The sequence below is a fragment of the Tauraco erythrolophus genome, chromosome Z (assembly GCF_009769465.1).
Source record: "Tauraco erythrolophus isolate bTauEry1 chromosome Z, bTauEry1.pri, whole genome shotgun sequence".
Taxonomy (NCBI): Eukaryota; Metazoa; Chordata; class Aves; order Musophagiformes; family Musophagidae; genus Tauraco; species Tauraco erythrolophus.
In genome coordinates, this window is record NC_141496.1 from 74,268,267 (window position 1) to 74,287,712 (window position 19,446).

Sequence of the window (19,446 nt, forward strand, 5' to 3'; positions counted from 1 at the left end):
AAATCCGCTTGTGCGAGGATCCCAATGAAAGCACCAGGCAGACTTGCAGTTGGAGTGGTTTGGGAAAGGTGTGCCATTTTGCCTGCCCTCACCTGTGGAAGCCATCGTCCCAGGTGCCCAAGGTGGGATCACCGGCAGTTGTGTCTGCGGCTGGGGGATCGCCAGAGGGTTTAGGGCAGGGTTTAAGACACAGCATGGCCTCCAGTTCCCTCACGGCTGCTCACAGAGCCAGCAGGCAGATTGGAAAGGGCTTCCCCTTGCCCTGCCCTTCCCTGGGGTCTTCCATAAGGCGGTGGCTGTGGGGGATCGTCACGAACTGCTCTTCGTCTCTCCACGGCTGCCTGCGCGGAGCTCACGCTTAGCAGATGCGAGCAAAGCGCAGGACACAGGCGTTTCCAGCTCCGACAGGGCGAGTGGTGGCTTGGAAAAAGCATTAGGATGAAAGGATCAATACTCTGCTCCCTCTCAACACAATAACTGCGGGAGACACGGCCCTGTGACTTGGAATGGAGCATCAGCAGAAAGCTTATTTGTCAGGGGTTGTCTCTGAGCCTTGCGACACTGAGATGACAGGGTCTGTGCGCCCATACCGGGATATATATCTGGTGTTGCTGGCTGCTCCAAGAACCCCATGTGTGATGCCTGGACGTGCCGTTGAGGTTTATTTTCACGAGGATGTGCTGATCAGATACGAAGGGGAGAACATTGCTTATAAATGAAAGGCAGCCCACAGCCAAGATCCTAATGAGCCACAGCTGGCTCCTGGTCTGAAGGGCTGGTATGTGCACTAATTACATCATGATGAAGCATCCTTGCTGACATGTCACCACACTGCTTTCAGTACACAGAGCACAAGTAGCCAAGTCTATATATAGGAAAAAAATGAGTCTGCTAAGTCCCTAATTCATCAGAATAAAGTAAATTGCAGAAGCACAAATCGCTGTCACGATACACAGAGATGCGCCTGAGCTCCAGCCTTAGAATTGGCTGATGAACTGTGGCAGCTAGGACTAGGTAGACCCAAGAACCCGTCGCTGGGGAAAGAAATACAGAGCAGCAATTGTCTCTCCCATGTGCTAAGGCAGTGACCTACAGAAAAAGGTCCCCAGCCATCCTACCTCAGGCGGCTGTGACTGTGTGCCAGTCTCCCAGCCAAACATAATCTTCCATCCTACCACCACTTGCAGCCTCCAAAGAGGTAGCCTCGCTGCTCCTTCTATCTTTTTCACAAACTCATGCAGGGCCTGAATCGCTACATCTGATGAGAGGTAAGAAAAGGTGGTGGTCCAGAAAAGTTGCCCCTACAAAACTGAGTAACAATGCGGGTTATACTGGAGCACCATCTACTGTCTACTAAATATCTATTAAAGTGTGTGTGTTAAAACACCTCTCTTGAACTCACACCAAAAACTCTCTCTGGCCACCTTCCTCTGATCTGAATTTTCTGTCTGCCTCCTGGATCTTGTCTCTGGTATAAAGTACAGCCATCTTCTGAGAGCAGGCGTGTGTGTGCGTCTCTGTAACAGAGGTCTTGGAGAAGGCAAGGTAGTGAAGAGCCTGTGCTGGCATCCTCTGCAGAGCACGAAGATGGGCAGGACTGATGTAGGGCAATCCTGGCGTCAGACGCAATAAGTGAGGCCCCACATATACAAAGACAGTGGAACCCACCTCTCACCCAGCCAGACTAAGGTAAAACCAAAAATTTTCCTATGAGAACAAACAGCATCATTTCTCCTCCCCTTCCTGCAGGGCAACAGGAGTGCAAGACATGGAGTAAAAGAAAGTCTTGTGGACTAGTATTTCAGACTTTCCGCAAGTTCAGGCAAACATTGTTACACCAATTAGACTAGTTGCATCCATTAAAACTGTTGCACTAATTACAGCAGTACTTGCAAGACTTTTGGCAATGACAGTGGTACGAGTTTACGAATGTGAAGCAAAATTTTGATGTAAAGTCCCAGGACCTCTGTTCCTAAACATGGGACTGTAATCCTTGTCTTTCACCTCCTGATTACAGGAAAGTTGGGAGGGCGTCAAAAAATGAGAAACATACAAAGAAAAAGGTTGAGAGAAATCTACAGATGCAAGAGGGGGATGGAAGGCTGATTATGAAGAAAAAAACTAAGGGACAACACACTAGGAAGGAGAAAAAAATAAACTATGAATATAGAAAATGGATTAGAAGAACAAATGCAAAGAAAAGAACTTCATTTGTCTGACATACCAAATGGACAGCAAATACTTAACAACAAAGACTTCTGCTACTCCATTAGGTCAGAAATGTATGTGCAAATGAGGAAATTCAGCTAGGACCACAAATAGAAGGTTTACTATCTCAGTCATACATTTCACTGTCTACTTTAGCCTCCTTCAATTAAAAAACCCACCTTTGTTCTTGGGCCTTCTCGAAGTTTTTTTTTTTTAAACAAAGTTGAACTTACACATGTGAAGCTGTAAATGAGTGTGACCTGTCCGGCAGATTCATAGATTCAGAGATTCATAGATTTCTAGGTTGGAAAAGACCTTAGAGATCATTCAGTCCAACTGTCCCTAATCCGCCATTAAACCATATCCCTAAGTAGTTCATCCACCCTTTTCTTAAACACATCCAGGGATGGGGACTCAACCACCTCCCTGGGCAGCCTATTCCAGTGGCTGACAACCCTTTCAGAGAAGAAATACTTTCTAACATCCAACCTGAATCTCCCCTGACTAAGCTTATACCCATTTCCTCTTGTTCTATCACCCATCACTAATGTAAAGAGCCCTTCCCCTACCTCCCCACCATCCCTTCTCAAGTGTTTGTAGGCTGTAATCAGGTCTCCCCTCAGCCTCCTCTTCTCCAGGCTAAACAGCCCCAGCTCCCTCAGCTGCTCCCCATAAGTTTTATTTCCAGCCCCTTGACCAGTTTAGTCGCCCTTCTCTGGACTCGCTCCAGGAGCTCAATATCTCTCTTAAAGCGAGGGGCCCAAAACTGGACACAATATTCCAGGTGCGGCCTCACCAGTGCCGAGTACAGGGGCAGGATCACTTCCCTGTTCCTGCTGGTCACACTATTCTTGATACACGCCAGTATCCCATTGGCCTTTTTGGCCACCTGGGCACACTGCTAGATCTCTAAAGCAATTTCTGTAAAATCTACCATCAGTAGAAGTGTTACTGTTCAAGTCTGGAAGCAAGAGTCAAGCAATGGACAGACTTATTTTCCAACAGTTTTTAAGAGACAAAAGTTCCTGGTCCATTCCCCTGCCCTGAAGAGCAGTTCTGTGCATACTCCATGAGACAGTAACTGCTCTGTTTCCCATTTGAGATGTTTAATCTGCTCTTACAAACAATTTCTATTTATGTATGTGAAACAGCTGGTCACTGTTGAAATAAGTGAGGGTTCTATCACTGCCTTCTGTGAATTTAGCACTTGGAGTGGATTTGGAGAAAAAGGTGAGACAAACTCGCTGTAGAGGTCAGCTGAATCAAACAACCAGTCTCCAAGATATTCCAAACAAAAAAAGTGTTTACATGTTTATCGGGAAAAAACAAACCAATTTGCTACTCCCTCCTCCAGTTTTTTTCCCCCGTATTTCTAAAGACTTTCCTCTCAAATGCCATCAATAACCTGCTATAACCTGTGCCTTTTGGATGCTGGTCCAGAAACATCACAGGCATTTTTGGGCCATCTCTGAACATGCTGACAGAAGACAGGGACTGGAGAGGTAGAGGGTGGCTGCGGGAAGTGGAGGATTAGGACAGAAAGCCTCAGCTCTCTCTGTCAGACAGCAGCAGAGGAGTAGTGCAAGAAGTCAGCATTAGTTTGACGTGGCTCAGAGCCCCCACTGGGAAACCCTCTGAGTTCAGAGCTTTGTGGTACTTTACACAGGTTTTTTTCTAAATGTACTTTATCGTACTGAAAATGTAATCTGTTTAGTTCGGAAATATAGTTGTACAGAGTAATATTCCAAGGAAATGCAATGGCTTTTCTGTCTTTGGAAACTTGTTTTCTGTTCCATTAGAGAGAGCCGTCTTTAAAGCTCTGGGCGTGTCTCGGGTTCCCTCTTACTCTTTCCTGAGAATACTGATGCGGCGCCTTTTCAGAGTCCTTATGTGCGTAAAGTGGCAACAGAAAATAATCTTACCAGACGAAGGATGTCGAGGTTTAGACAAGATCTATTTCGGGGCTTTACTGTTCGTCAGCAGCAGCAGCAACACAAACTGCAAAACCTCTTTTGTCAAAGAAAGGTTATCTGAAGGTCGCTGGGTTTAGAGAGGAGCACTTCGCTCTCTGCTTCAGCCGCCGCCCTCGCACTCCACTCCAGCACGTACCGCTGGAGATGGATGTTGGCTTCTTCAGATAACACATCTATGATCGTGGAAATCAGCGAAATCTGTGACACTTCATTTATTAATAGTTCTGTTATTTGAGGAAAACCACATGCGATTTCAGCTGCTCTGGGCCAAGAAGTGGCATCAAAAAGTCTTGGATCAAAAAAAAGTTTTGAGATGATGGAATATATGAACCAGATCATCTTCTCCTAGCGTATCACACACTTGAATGTGATCAACTCCTATACCTGACAGACATGCTTCTATAAGCTTATTGCTCATAATGACGCAAAAAGATGATTTGGAAACACTGTAATTTTCCAGCTAATAAACTAGGATATTTAATTTAAAAACAGAGATCACCAAATGCTTGGCTATCTACAATCTTCCTGTTTGCAAGTATGAGAACTGATTTTGACTTTTAGTCTAATCATATGGTATGAAGATTGTAATGTGAAACCATGATTAAGGTAAACTGATGCCAGCAGCGTTCTCCTCAGCTTGGCTTCGTGGTGCTTAGGGCTATGATATTTCAAAAGTTGTGGTTTAATCTTGCAATCTCACGCTCTTGGGAACACTTACAGTGATCATCATGGAGTCTGATTAAGTGACAAGGACTGGATTTTTAAGTGGCATAAAAATATTTTTTTTCTGCATTATGCACTAGTTACATTGATTTCTATTGCACAGTTCTGGTGTTTGCATTCCCACCTTCCACATGGGTCGACTTAGGTACTTGCAGAGTGAAGTACGCAATGTGAAGGCGGGAGATCAAGGTCTTGCTGAAGAACTGCAGACCAAGCTACTGAAATCCCAAAGTACACACTGCGCATTTAACAGTGCTTGCTCGGGATGTGCGCTGGAGCAGGGACTTAGCGTGGTGGGCAGACCCAGATTGACACGGGGTGATCAAATATCCCCTCAGAGGAGGTTGTGGGCAAGCGCTTGTGGGGAAGAGCCTCACTAGAAAAACACGTGGCTATTTTCTCATCTGTCCCCAAGGGCATCGTGGGTGGAGGGGCGGGAGGAGCTGGCGCTGGGGCTCCTGTCCCTGTGCTCTCCTGGCAGCAGCTGGTGGGAACTGCAGAGGCAGATGAAGGGTGGTTAGGCAGATGATCTGTTTCATGGGCTTACAACACAAGAAGAAGGCTGGGGACAGTCAGTTTGCTCCCATGAAGACATTCTGTGTACTGAGCTAAAGATCAATACAAGCTTCACCTCAAAAATTCTCAGTGAGGTTTGGTTTGTCCTAGCACGTTCATCTCCTTCTCATTGTTCTCATGGATATCTGACAGCAGTCTGCCTCTTTTTTTTTCGTGACACAGGTCACAGTACATGTCATGGGGAGACAAGTATAGGACATAGTACAAAAATGGTCTTTCAGTTGCTCTTCAGGAAGATTATATTTGTTGTGTGAGTTTCTCAGCTCTCATAGGAAATTGCGGAGGGTTGTTTTTTTTTAATGAGCACATCTGCTCAGCATCTGAATTTCTAAATAACTTAAAATTAAATAAAGCACAGGGTTAACCCATGTGAGACTGTAAATCTGTGGGTCCTTAGGAACTGAATTTTCAATTGTTTCATCTGCTCCACACTACAACAATGACTATTTCCCATACAGCTCTTTATATATGATCTGAAAACACGGGAATGTAGAACTGGAATCAGTACGAGATGCAGCTTTGTATCTCTCTGTCAACTGTACTCCAAAACTGTTAGCTCTGCAGAGACATCTTCACCAGCTGAAGGGAATAGAAATGATCAGTAAGTAGGAATGGCTGTGGGAAAAGTTGGAAGATTTGATTTCTTGGGACACACATACCCTGGCGATGCAGCTATACAAACTCCAGGCATGAGCGTGCAGATAGCATGAACGCTGCTACTACAGTTTGGAAGATGATGCTTATGCATCCAGACTGGGGCCATGCAAACCCAAGGATGCTCTTGGCTGTGCGTCCAGCTGCTGCTGTGGATGCTCCCTGACCCTCTGTGGGGGTGACAGCACCCCAGCCCCAGGATCTCATCCCACGGCGAGGCCATAGCACACTCCAACCCCTCCATGCCTACGGCACCTGGGTCTGGGGGGTGCATAGCTGCCCGTGGCTTTCCTGGCAGGCAGCTGCAACGTAGCCAGTGATTTTAACAAAATGCATGGGCCAAAAATGCATTAAATGACCTAATAAATGACCTGTTTTAAATTTGAGACTTCGTTTATTTTTTAATGCATCAGTAATGTCTTTTCCATGTGGGTTTCTTAGGTACTTCTGCATTAGCAGAGGTTGCTGGCGAGCGTATCAGACTTCCGACTCTAGCTGATATAAACCAAAGCGCCTTCACTTATACTGTGAAGCTTCCATGAAAACATGCAGTAATGGAAAATTTGGGCCAAGAAATCTAGAGGAAATAGCTGACAGTGCACTAAAACGCATGCACCTTTCAAAGAGTCACTGGTTTAACTTATTTTCTACTTGTTGCCAAGAGTCCCTGTTAACTCCTACCTGCCCAATAAAGTGCTAAGAGAATTTGTTTCACCACTTTTGCCAGATTGCCAGTTTTCACAGGGAATAATTACCACTGGTAAGCAGCAAATGTCACCCTTGACATCTTGCTAGGATTCAAGTCTATGACACACTTCACTGACTTCTGACGCGAGACTTCACAACTTAAAACTTCATGACAATTCTAGCATCAGCTATATAGAATAAAATAGCTGCTACCTCAGAGCTGTCTGGTTAAAATCTCTCTCTCCCAAATGCAGTAGCAAATTGAGCAAAATTCTCACCAAGAAGTGTCAGTTAAGATGAGAATTTTGCATGCCAGTCTACAAATCTTAATTTTGGACCAGTTACAGATACTACAAAGCAGTGTCTCTATTGTAAAAAGCAATGAGAACAATGCATCTTAAAAAAAAATAACAAAGAGCAAAATCTCAGCTTATGAGCAGCCTTGGAAAAAACCCAAAAGGCATATTGCTCAATCCTCATGCCCATGCTCTGAATACACCGCAAAACGTTGTGATCGGAACTGCTTCCTGCTGCTTTGGTCATTTCTGTATGCGTGCATGTAGAATGAAGAAAGATTGATTTTAGAGTTTTGTAGCAGCTCTTTAGAAAGTTCAGCTATACTATGGTATCGCTATGTTGTTTTTATTTGTGTGACAGTCTGTTCTCCAGGCAGGAAACTCTGACACAAGAGCTCTTATTTTGATTTCTCTGTGTACTGCTGCTACTCGTGTACATGCTGGGTTCCGATTTTTATCTTGGAGGTTGTGGTGACATTCAACAAACAAAACGAAGGACACGTACTTACCCATTTGCTTTACACTCTGATTTGTGAGGTCCCGAAAATTCTGGAGGAGTCCTGCAGAACCTACTAGAAAAGAGAAACGTTTTGTTTTTCCAGACGGTCTTGTAAAGCCTATTCCTTATTGATGATTAATGCTCTATAGATTCAACCACAAAAAGAGATGTCTCTAAGTTCTCCATTATCTGTTAACTCCTAATGATTCTTTTTTATATGGAAAAGACTAACTACCCCATGGGTATACAAGATCCTTGCACTCGCTGTGGGTTTTGATATGGGAACACATGTCTTAATGAGCATCAGGCTGTAGTTTCAGAGCCAGGAGCAGCCCCTGAGATGGTGCTTGAGGGTACGCCGTGCACAGCTGTCTGGTGGGTCTTGCTTTACCCCATGGTCAGGGCTGTGCATACTCTGTTTGCCCCCTGTACTCCAAAGGAACATTCAGACACTTTCTCTATCCATTGAGATCCCCCTTAGATTCAGTTTTCCTTTTTCTTTCCCTTCTCCCTTTCTTTCCCTTCTCCCTTTCTCCCGGGCCCTGCTTTGGCAGGGCGTTTCCCTGCAGTGATCCAAGATCTTTGCCCTCTGAGTGTTGAGCAAATGGTTATAAACAGCAGCCTAGCCCTCGCGCGGGCTCGCTTTGCTCTAAAAGAAGAAATATGAGAAAGTATCTCTGCAGATGTTCTCACTACAGACAGGAGACATCAGGCTATATTCTTAAGATCCTTGTCTAGCCTGGCTGGATCTGTCACCTTTGGCTTTTTATATACACACATCTTTTTAAAGACATTTGTCTTTGGAAAGTTGTCCAGACCCCCCTGCCCAACAGCTGGCACTTTGCAGCAGCAGCCATCGAAGGTCTCAAGCCTGCTAAATCACTTTTAAATATTCCCATGCAGGACTGTCGCTTTGTTTGAACCGTTCAGCTGATTCAGCACTGGAGCCATGCATGGGCTGATTAATGGTTTGCTTATTTTACAGACTAACAGTCCACAAGCCAATCGTCCACTAATATTTCCCCCGATGAACACAGGCTTATTTCTGTGTTGCAGTAGGTTGCTGAGAAATTAAACTTCTGCATTCCCGGACTGTTTGTGATTATGGTAACAACTACGTGAAATTGAGTGCCTGTTATCGTATTTAGACCTAGCATGTAGCCCTGTTTATTCACCATAGGTCATCAAGTCAACTGAAAAATTTTCCGGAATTTCATTTTAGGATTAAAGTAATTTTGTAACAAAATTTATGAGAAAAAAAAAAAAAAAAAAGAGATATTCTTTCATTTAAGAAACACAAGATAAAACACGAGGGGGGAAGGAAAAAAAAGCAAAAAGCGATACATTGGTCGATTGACACAAGATGTTATTGTAGTTTCTACAAAAAAATGGTACTTTCCTAAATAAATAATTTTATTCCCTTCTTTTCATTCAGTCATATTCAAAAGGTCTGTTTCTGCTTTCCAGATTTTTGAAGTCTGTTGTTTTGTATTGGCTCATTTGATGTACAAGTGCAGACTGACCTGTACTGCAGAAGAAGACAGGTTCAAAGCTCATTCTAAGGAATGAGATAAAGACATTGTAAAAATAGAGGGGTTTTGCTTTTTCTTTTTAATCTCTTACAATGTTGAAAAGAAAGAGGTATTATTCATTATAACAGTAAAAGAGAACATTTCAGACAAAAGCACACTTTGCTCAAAGAACATGCTTTAATTTGCTCAAACACTTTTGTCTGAAGACTATGTTGCCTATTATCTCCCATAAACGATGTTTCAGGAGTCACCTTACTTAAGTATAATAATGGAGGAAAAAAGCACCTTTCATGTTAATTCCCTTCTGATACTAAAGTACATTTGATAGCTTTGTCTGTTCTCTTTTGGCATGCTTACTTTATTTGAGCTTGAAAATTATACATTAGTCCAAGTGTTTTCAGGGTTTGAAGATAAATGTTTGACTTTCTCTTAGTAAATACAAAGACAAAAACAGTAATGCGATTTTAAACCCAAAGGGGAAGGATGGGAGGAGGGAATGGGTCTCATTATTAACACTTTTGTTCAGTTTGCAGGCTTGCCTATGTTTAAAGAACTTAAAATTTCTTAGAAGTTAATAGAAATGCCAAAGTTCCATTTTAAATGTATTTGTAGTATAAAGAGCTGTAAGGTTGGATTTTTTTTTTAATTTTTTTTTAGATAACGTCAACAATTTAGGTTCTATATAGTGTGTGACTTCTGAAACTGTCATTTCAGAGCACAGGGATTGAAAAAGGCTACAAATCTCTCTTAAAGCCTAACAAGTTAGTTTTTAGCCATATTTAAAACCTTCACAAAGCCCTGATTACCAAAAAAAATTACTGATGAAATCCTTTGGCCACTCTCCCCATCATTACCTCCCTCCCTCCCGCCCTCCCTCCCTTATATTTGCAGGAACAGTAGGCTCAAAATTTAAAAAAATCAAGTGCTTTCTAGCCTGTAGAGAATGAATTCCCTTGCAGGACATCTCTCACTGGTGTCGGTTCCTATAGAATAAACAGTTTTCCAGGTCACTTGCAATTCTGTACAGGAACAGTAAGGAGCTGACTTGGGACTGAAGGTTTGCTCCTGTAGCAGTTCCTGGTGGTTTAGCTGCCTTGGGAATGCCGCAGCCCTACAAAAATCTCAGCCCTGTTAAAAATTTCCCCTCTCTGTGGACTGGGGATTGCTACTGCAACTGGAACAAAGTCACACCGCTGAAATCTGGAAGAGATGAGATGAAAGAAACCAGTGTGTTCCTCACAGCAGCCACAGCGACCCTGAGGACTTTGGTGTCCTTTGCATCTGAGAAACATGTATTGGTTTTGCCATTGAGCTCTCCTATTCGCATCTCGTAACAGTGATGCAATCCATAGGGATCTGATGTGCAGTCTTGAAAGGATGACAGAATTATGGTTTAATGTGCTCTGTTTTCATTTAGAATTTTTTTCGGATTATGCCCTGGAAAGGGATACCTGTCCGTAATGTGTTTTTGTTAAAGCTGATGAATTCAGTAATTCCATCCGTTTCAGTGCTGAGCGCAAGCACAGCCAAACGAGGTATTGACTGCCATCAGCTCTTTCCGCAAACTTCAGGGAACCGAAGACAGTCAGCACTTTGCAGAGAGGCTCATCATTACAGCAGGGCCAGGACTAAGGAAATCTCAATTACACCAGGCCCATTGATCACTCTAGCCATAGAAGAATCATTGAGCCACTGAAATGCCATTTGCCTTTGACAGAAACCTCTCAGTCATGCTCAAAACTAGCACAGAGCAGAGGCCTGAAGGTAGAGTTGTTGACAGCAGAAAACTTGATTTTTTGTAGGAGAAAAATCATCACAGGCTCCTCGGTTCTCAGTCACGTTAGGGAGGAAGAGGGATGGCGGGATGGCCTTGATTTTAAAAAGCTCATCTAAACCTCACATCTCCTCATTCCTAAATACTCCTTTTAAGTATCCAGTTAAATATGAAGCCTCTTGCTGCGATTCTTCCCCATTGTTTGGGATACACATATAAGCGCTTTGACATACAACATATTCAAGTCCATAGTTCCCGTGAATTACTCCAGCTGCTTCCCTCCATTTAGCAGCCTGACGGTGTAGACACTGCCATTAGCCCTTCACTTGCACAAGTCTAGATTTACCTGTGTGTACGTGCAGTTCAGGTGAATAAAGCATTTGCAGTCATGACCTAGAGCTGCTACTATTTCCTCAACGTCGGAACTGGTGTGATGAAATCTGGATGCAACGGGAGTGTGACATGTGAAGGGTCTCTGTGCAGCACCACTTGGCAGCTAAAGAACAGAAAACCGAGTTGTTACATGAGTTAGTTACAACGGAAGCATGAACTTAAAAATACATCACCACCACAAAAAAAAGACTGTCAAGCTGATTAATTTCTGAAAGTAGAAAATTTCTAGGAATTCAGCTTTTCTGAAGTGTCAGAAAAACAGGAACTGGGGAAAATGGGGACATTCCAACTATCAAACTCTTCTGGAATTGTTAGGCAACACTTCCCAGAGAAATAGATGATTCACTTATCAGTTGTCATCTGCTACACAGCCCCACCACCACCACAGACCTCAAGAAATGAGCGAGTCAGTAATAAATCCTGTGTTCTAAACAGGAAATGATTCTTCGGCAGGGGATGTCTAAAAAAGAAGCAAGCCGCCGTCTCTCAAATGGCACGTAGTGAAATGACTGTCCTTCTCGCTCACCCCTGGAGACATTTTATGGCTCGACTGCTGCTTTACTGCTGTTACCAGATCTACAGGGGCAGGGGCAGGTTGCGAAGTTAAGGTTATAAAAAAGAGAGGGAGATGCGACTGTTTGTTTAGGTTTGGACTCTGGGGTGTGAAGGGAAGCGTCGGGGCCACTGACCTTGTTGCTTCAGAGACTTTTTTTGCCTCGCTGCAGCTCCTGGCAGTGGACCGCATGCCTCTCTTTGCTCCTGATGCACTGAGGGACAGCAGCCTGGCCATATGGGGCAGAGGCGACAACTACCCTTGGGTCAACAGAAAGCCAAGCAACTTAGAAAAAGCTCCTTCCTCTGCCTTTCCTTCCTGTTCAAAAACTTCTTCTCCTGACATGCAGATTACAGGAAAATAGAAAAGACATATGGATACTGTCAATAGGATAAACGGATACTAACAAGGAAGGGCAGGGTAGGGAATAGAGGAAATAATTTGATTATGTGATGAATAACATTTCTGCAAATGATAAGGCTCTGCTGTCAATTAGAAAGGCCAGAGCTGTAGCGAAGCAGAACAATTACCTTGCTTGTAAATTATGATGGCAAAAAATGATCTTGAACCTCAGCTCCCTCAAGCACAAATCCTGTGTGAAGTAGTGTTTTGAGGTGGATTGAGCATCGCCCTGTTAAGTCTGCAGGGACAGGGATTTTCTCTGCTTCCGCTAAGTTCCCTCTGGGAGCAAGGGCGTCAGTCTTGCATCACGTCTATACAATGGGAAATACATTCTGCTGATCTTATTTCAGGCTGATCCTCTATTAAGGACTTGTCACTCAACCTATGACTTAGATGGCATTGTTATGGCACACCTATGTGGAACCTTCTGAATCTTTTCTTGGGTGGCAGTTTACAGGTAAAGTCTTAGAGGTATGCTTGTGTCTTCTGACAGTTTGATCATATTAAGTAAATCAAAAATGCAGGTGATAAAATATTAGCAATAGCAAATTAGTTCAAAAACTTTTAGGCATTAATGAAGTGTGAAATTATTTTTTTTTTAATTCATAATTCTCTCATTCAAAAAAAAATACCAACAAACAAAACAACCAGTCTAAGACCTGTTTTCAGAATTGACAAAATACCAGTTCCAAAATACATCTTTAACCTGTTAGGAAGGTCTTAGAACAAATCACATCACAGTCAAGCAAATTGAAGTTATAAGTAAGACGTAGAGCTTTTTGGTAAAGAGGTTGATTATTAATGAGAACATCCGGGTCCTGAAGGAACTGGCGGATGAAGTTGCCAAGCCACTGGCCATTGTATTTGAGAAAGTCGTGGCGGTCTGGCGAGGTCCCCGATGACTGGAAGAGAGGGAACATAACCCCCATTTTTAAAAAGGGGAACAAGGAGAACCCGGGCAACTACAGGCCAGTCAGCCTCACCTCTGTGCCTGGCAAGGTCATGGAGCAGATTCTCCTGGGAACCATGCTAAGGCACATGGAGAGCAAGGAGGTGGTGGGTGACAGCCAACATGGCTTCACCAAAGGCAGATCGTGCCTGACCAACTTGGTGGCCTTTTATGATGGGGTGACAACATCGGTGGACAAGGGTCGACCAACGGATGTCATCTACCTGGACTTGTGCAAAGCTTTTGACACTGTCCCGCACGACATTCTTCTCTCTAAACTAGAGAGGCATGGGTTTGATGGATGGACCACTCGGTGGATAAGGAATTGGCTCAATGGCTGCACTCAGAGAGTAGTGGTCAACGGCTCGATGTCCAAGTGGAGACCGGTCACGAGTGGCGTCCCTCAGGGGTCCGTGTTGGGCCCGGCCCTCTTCAACATCTTTGTCGGTGACGTGGACAGTGGCATGGAGTGCACCCTCAGCAAGTTCGCCGATGACACCAAGCTGTGTGGTGCCGTCGACACGCTGGAAGGGAGGGATTCCATCCAGAGGGACCTCGACAGGCTGGAGAGGTGGGCCCGTACCAACCTCATGAAGTTTAACCAGGCCAAATGCAAGGTCCTACATCTGGGTCATGGCAATCCCAGGCACAAATACAGACTGGGTGGTGAATGGATCGTGAGCAGCCCTGAGGAGAAGGACTTGGGAGTACTGGTGGACGAGAAGCTCAATATGAGCCGGCAATGTGCTCTTGCGGCCCAGAAGGCCAACCGCATCCTGGGCTGCATCAAGAGGAGCGTGGCCAGCAGGTCAAGGGAGGTGATTCTCCCCCTCTACTCTGCCCTCGTGAGACCTCACTTGGAGTATTGCGTCCAGTTCTGGAGTCCCCAACATAAGAAGGACATGGACCAGTTGGAGAGGGTCCAGAGGAGGGCCACGAAGATGGTAAGAGGGCTGGAGCACCTTTCCTATGAGGACAGGCTGAAAGAGTTGGGGCTGTTCAGCCTGGAGAAGAGGAGGCTCCGGGGTGACCTTATAGCGGTCTTCCAGTACCTCAAGGGGGCCTACAAGAAAGATGGGGAGAAGCTGTTCAGGAGGGCCTGTTGTGATAGGACAAGGGGTAATGGTTTTAAAATAGAGGGGGGTAGATTCAGGTTGGATATTAGGAAAAAATTTTTTACCATGAGAGTTGTAGAACACTGGAACAGGTTGCCCAGAGAGGTGGTGGATGCTCCATCCCTGGAGACATTCAAGGCCCGGTTGGATGAGGCCCTGAGCAACCTGATCTAGTTGGAGATATCCCTGTTCCTTGCAGGGGGGTTGGACTAGATGACCTTTGAAGGTCCCTTCCAGCCCTAACGATTCTATGATTCTATGATTCTATGAAACCATCGCGCAACATGATGGATTCTTCACTTCCGGGAGTTCTCAGTCAAAACTGCATTTGACCCAGATATGATTTAATTGAGTACAAGTTGAGTTAATGAAATACCGTAGCCTGTGTTAAAAAGAATAGCAGCCCAATGGTTCCTTGGGGCCTGGAAATCTGTAGTAGGCACAATATTAGAAGATACTAGTTTTATTAAAATGCCCTGTAACCACAAGCCAGTTTCAGCTACCTTTCCTGCCGGTGATACATGACCAACACAGCACCTTCTGCAGACTACGTCATTTCTCACCCAAAACCAGTCAACAACAGTGCTTCATCTTTTTTTTTTTGTTTTGTTTTAATCCTTCTGCTTTCTCTTTTTCTCTTTTATCTTACCACATTTCAATATGTTGTTAGACTTCTGTCAACTTCATTGCTTTTTTGACATTTCTCTATGTTTAAGGTCTAAAGTTTTTGCTCAGCCCATCCAAAAAAGACAGGCTAAGATCCAATCCTAGATTTTTATTTCTTTTTCAAGATTGGTAGTGTTACTAATTTGGGGGTGTTACTGCTAATCTTTCATTTATGATAGTGATACTCTGTCAGTGGCAATAACATTTTCTGGCTGAGTTTAAGAGCCTTTAATTTGAAAACACTTACTCAGTCTATTGTATTACTTGCATGAGAAAAAAAGCCCAGACAATTCTCTAGGTCTAACCATGTGTGTAGAGAGCAGAACTGAGTCCTGAATGAGGAAACATTTCAATGAGTCCTCCTTTTCATTCATTTTCCAATACTGTCTTTTTATGTCAATATGAAAAAAAGTGTATAAAGTCCTGAGTAAACTCTGACCAGCTGCTCCTCACAATGCTTGTATCTCATCTTGTGGGAAAACAACTTGTGGTTTTGAGTTTGAGTAGAAACTTTCTGATACATGTTTTCAAGCTGAGATTTTTAAAGACACACACACACACACACGGAGACACACACAGACTGCTTTCTGCTTCATCACTTTACTCTGACAATCCTGAAACAACCAGACTGTAGCTGATCAAAACCTGTGACAAAACACTTCATGGAGGCAGGTGAGACAGATTAGAGACAACTGTTACAGCTGTACGGGACTGCACAGGCAGCTGCATCTTGCTGACATTTCCTCTGCCTTTAATTTTAACATCCCTTTTTCCAAACAAGTTTGGAATTGCTTCAGTTTATGTGGCTTGCAGCTGAGCTATGCAAAATTTTTAATCTGAAATTCAACTTCATTACCTGCATTTGGATTTCATTACAGGCATGACCTGGAGCCATTGCTTGTACATTTTCCTAATTGCATAAATCACTTGAATGAGCTTCTACAATATACATTTCCCAACAGCACCATGAGAACCTCACAGTTTCTCATGAAGTTAGTTGAGACAAAACACAATGGCTTTTGAGGGATTCTAAGGAAAGAGAAAAGAGACACAAGTACGGGAACTAATGAATGGCTTAATGAAGACATAGCAAGAAGTCTGCATCACATTCCCTTGTAATATCAACGTGGGCAGAGTAGTTACTCTGTGAACATAATGGAACAAACTGCAAAATGATTTTGAAAAGAGTGTAACTTTCATAGTGCAAATTAAAGCCATGAACTCCATTTTCAAAAGGAGCACTGAAATAAAGAGCACAGCAGGATACAAAGCTCAAATTAGACATTCATAACACGTTAGAAAAAACTAACCACTGTTTTGAAAGAGGCAGAAACTCTCTGTATTCAAGGCATAAGCCAGCCTTGAACACCTGAAACTACAGAGGACCTTAGCATGGTGGCAACTTACACGTTAAATCATGAGTTGGTGATTCTCCAAAGTTGTGTTCCAGTTTGTAATTTTCATTTCCAAGTTTGAAGTGAAGTTCAGAAACTAGTGAAAATTTCTGTGTGTCCTTTGATACATACGGTCAACTGTCATCTCCTTCCCTGGATCTCTACTGCACAGTCTCTTCTTCTGGAGGAACTCGTAATAGCTACTCTACTTCAAGAAACAGCACTGCTACTGAGAACCAGGATAGATTAGGTTACGTTGCTAGGAGGACTGGGTATTCATTTGAACAGCTAAATTCTGTATGACTGAAGGAAATGGATAACCACAAACTGTTTAGCAACAATTCATAGGAAGCCCAAAGCTACTGAATTGATTGAAAGAGAGACGTGAAAGAAAAATGTATATATTCCAAAGCTAAGCAGAACATCTTCATGGCCTGTCCTTATTGAAGGCCACTGCCAGCCTCACAGCTGTACCTCAAATATATGTGCTCTCAGCCTTTTTCAGCACAAACAAATGTCTCTGCTCTGAAATTTTTCCTCTCTGGCCTCTCAGTGCAGCAACTAGCTGCAGAGAGGCTGACATTGACAGGCAGTTGCCATGCTGCCGCTGTGTTTCAGATTTCCTCATCTTTGCAGTGTCTCCCCCAATGTTTCTCTGCTTGTGGAAGCAGAAATGAGATTGAGCAGGGCTGGTCTCTTGCAGGCACAACTACTTTCTGTGTTAACTAGCTTTGCTGAGAGCAGCTGTGGAATACAAGAGCTGACAGTGGCTCAGTCCACACAGCTGCCAAGGACCACCGATACCTTCATAGCAGAAGCAGGACTCAGTAACACCCATAGAGCCACAAACATAGAAGTGAAAACAGAAGTGGGTTTGCTGGAGTACTTTAAGGTGTGAACAGATTTTCCAGCCCTCAGGCGAGAATGGCGGGCAATTAATGTATCAATACTTTCAAATTGTGCTTCCTAGAGACCAGAGTTTGTAAATGTTACCTGGTGCGGGGTAACTAGAATTAGTCACTTTGCAGTTAGCATACACCTGCTAGCATAATTTTCAGGAAAAGTCTATAAATATTATTATGGATGCAAGTTGATACAAAAATGTCAGAGCAGCTGTGTTTCATCAGTATCCACAAAACTGTTCAAAGACCAGTTTTACTCATCACTAGGTCTATGACTGAAATACAGTTATCTTTTAAACAGGTATCTTTACCTAGAAGGCAGCAGATACATATAAGGAACAGAGGCAGATCCCATTAGTGATGAAACGTAACATCCCTTAAGGGAAAAAATTAAATTTCATTAAGTAGAGCTTTTAATTGCCATAACTGTAAACTCCAAGTTCAAGATAGGTATAACTTTCTACTGAATTTGAAATTTAATGTAAGAGATAAACAAAGGAACATACACTAGATACACTTCATCAATATTTCATGTAGCGGATTTTCTGTGTTTTCTTCTTAGTCAACTTGCATCTCAGCCTTTTGGAAACCATCTTTAAGACTGGACCTCTACTCTTCTCTCTAGCCATCTGAATTTAGTTCTCTGTCGATTTTTTGCACAGTCTCATAGAGTGGATATCCAATAAAGCTAGGGCTTGAATAGAAATGTTGACCTCCTTTAGGAACAGAAACAGGCAAATGACATCCTCTATTCCTAATTCATCACTAGTGGAAGAGCCATAATACATTTTCCAGCAAGGACATCTTTGACATAGATAGTTTAAACTGTCTGTAAATTGAAGAAAGAAACACCTTAGAACCAGCAAGACAGTATTTTACTCTTTCTTCTACTGTCTAGTTTAACAAATTAAACTGTGTGAAGTTTGCTGCGTTTGGGATAACTTCCATCTTTTCAGTCCCCAGGAGATCTGCAAAGAAGAGAAGAGAAACACTATCCTGAATCAAAAGTCGCCTTGTAATCATTGTACATAGATCAAAGGACTGCAAAGTAAAGTTGACAGGTGGTCTTACTTTGACTGAAGATATGATACTCTAATTTGAAAAACAAATGAGAAAGCATAAAAAGTTAGTTTTCATCCTGCCTGACAAGGTATGATGAATATGGTTTTTCACAAAGCCATTTGTGATGGCAGAATGTCTGTACAAAATGCTAACGTGTAATATTAAAGGCAGCCACAACTTAAATAGAAAATATGCTTACAGAGGCAAGGTTTGTATGGTGAGGTAGTACCTTTTTTAAAATCATCACAACAGGCTAAACTATCGATCAGATAGATTAGCAGCAAAACTGTATCAAGTATAACAGTTGATCTTCTAAAAACTTATCTCCTCCCAGAGATCTTATTTCTCTCATATGGTCAGAACATTGGTGTTGCAACAATGCTACCAAAACAATGTTATTCACAGAGGATGAAACCAAAAGGCAGTTTAAGGGTAAAGCTGAAAGAGAATCAAAGACCTTTGCTGTATTGTACTCCAGACAGCAATCCAAAGCAATGTTTGTCCACTTGATTCAAAAACCATCTTGTCCTTATCCAACACATCTATATCCATAATGCAAGTGACCTACATTTTAGTACGTACATTATCATCGAATTACTCACATTCAAGGGCCAAAGAGTTGTGAGATATTAGACAAAATTGTTTGATTTTTCACTCAGACTGTCACTGGAGCCACAAAGAGAAATAAAGGTTACAGGTGCTGAGCAAAAGGCACCAAGAGAGATGGACAAGATCTTTGACTTTCACTGGTGTAGACGTAAATCTTGGCACCTGACTCCGAGTGGAGATCCGACAGTAGAATTGGAAAATAATCTTTTCTGGGGAGGAAGCCTAGGGGAGTTGTATAGCTGTTAAGGTAAACCCACCCTTCAGATGGTATGAAAAGGCTCCTGGAAACCCTGGGGTCTCCGGCTCAAGCACAGCAACAGCAGTGTGCTCAAGGCTGCTCGAGCTGTCATTTCATCTGCCCTGCAGCCCCTTCATGAGTTGCTTGAGGGATGGTTGGATTTCCATCTTCAAATTTAAATATACAAGGGCAGATAGGAAGAGCATGAGATCCATTTGCCCTACTTGCCAGAGCAGCTCAC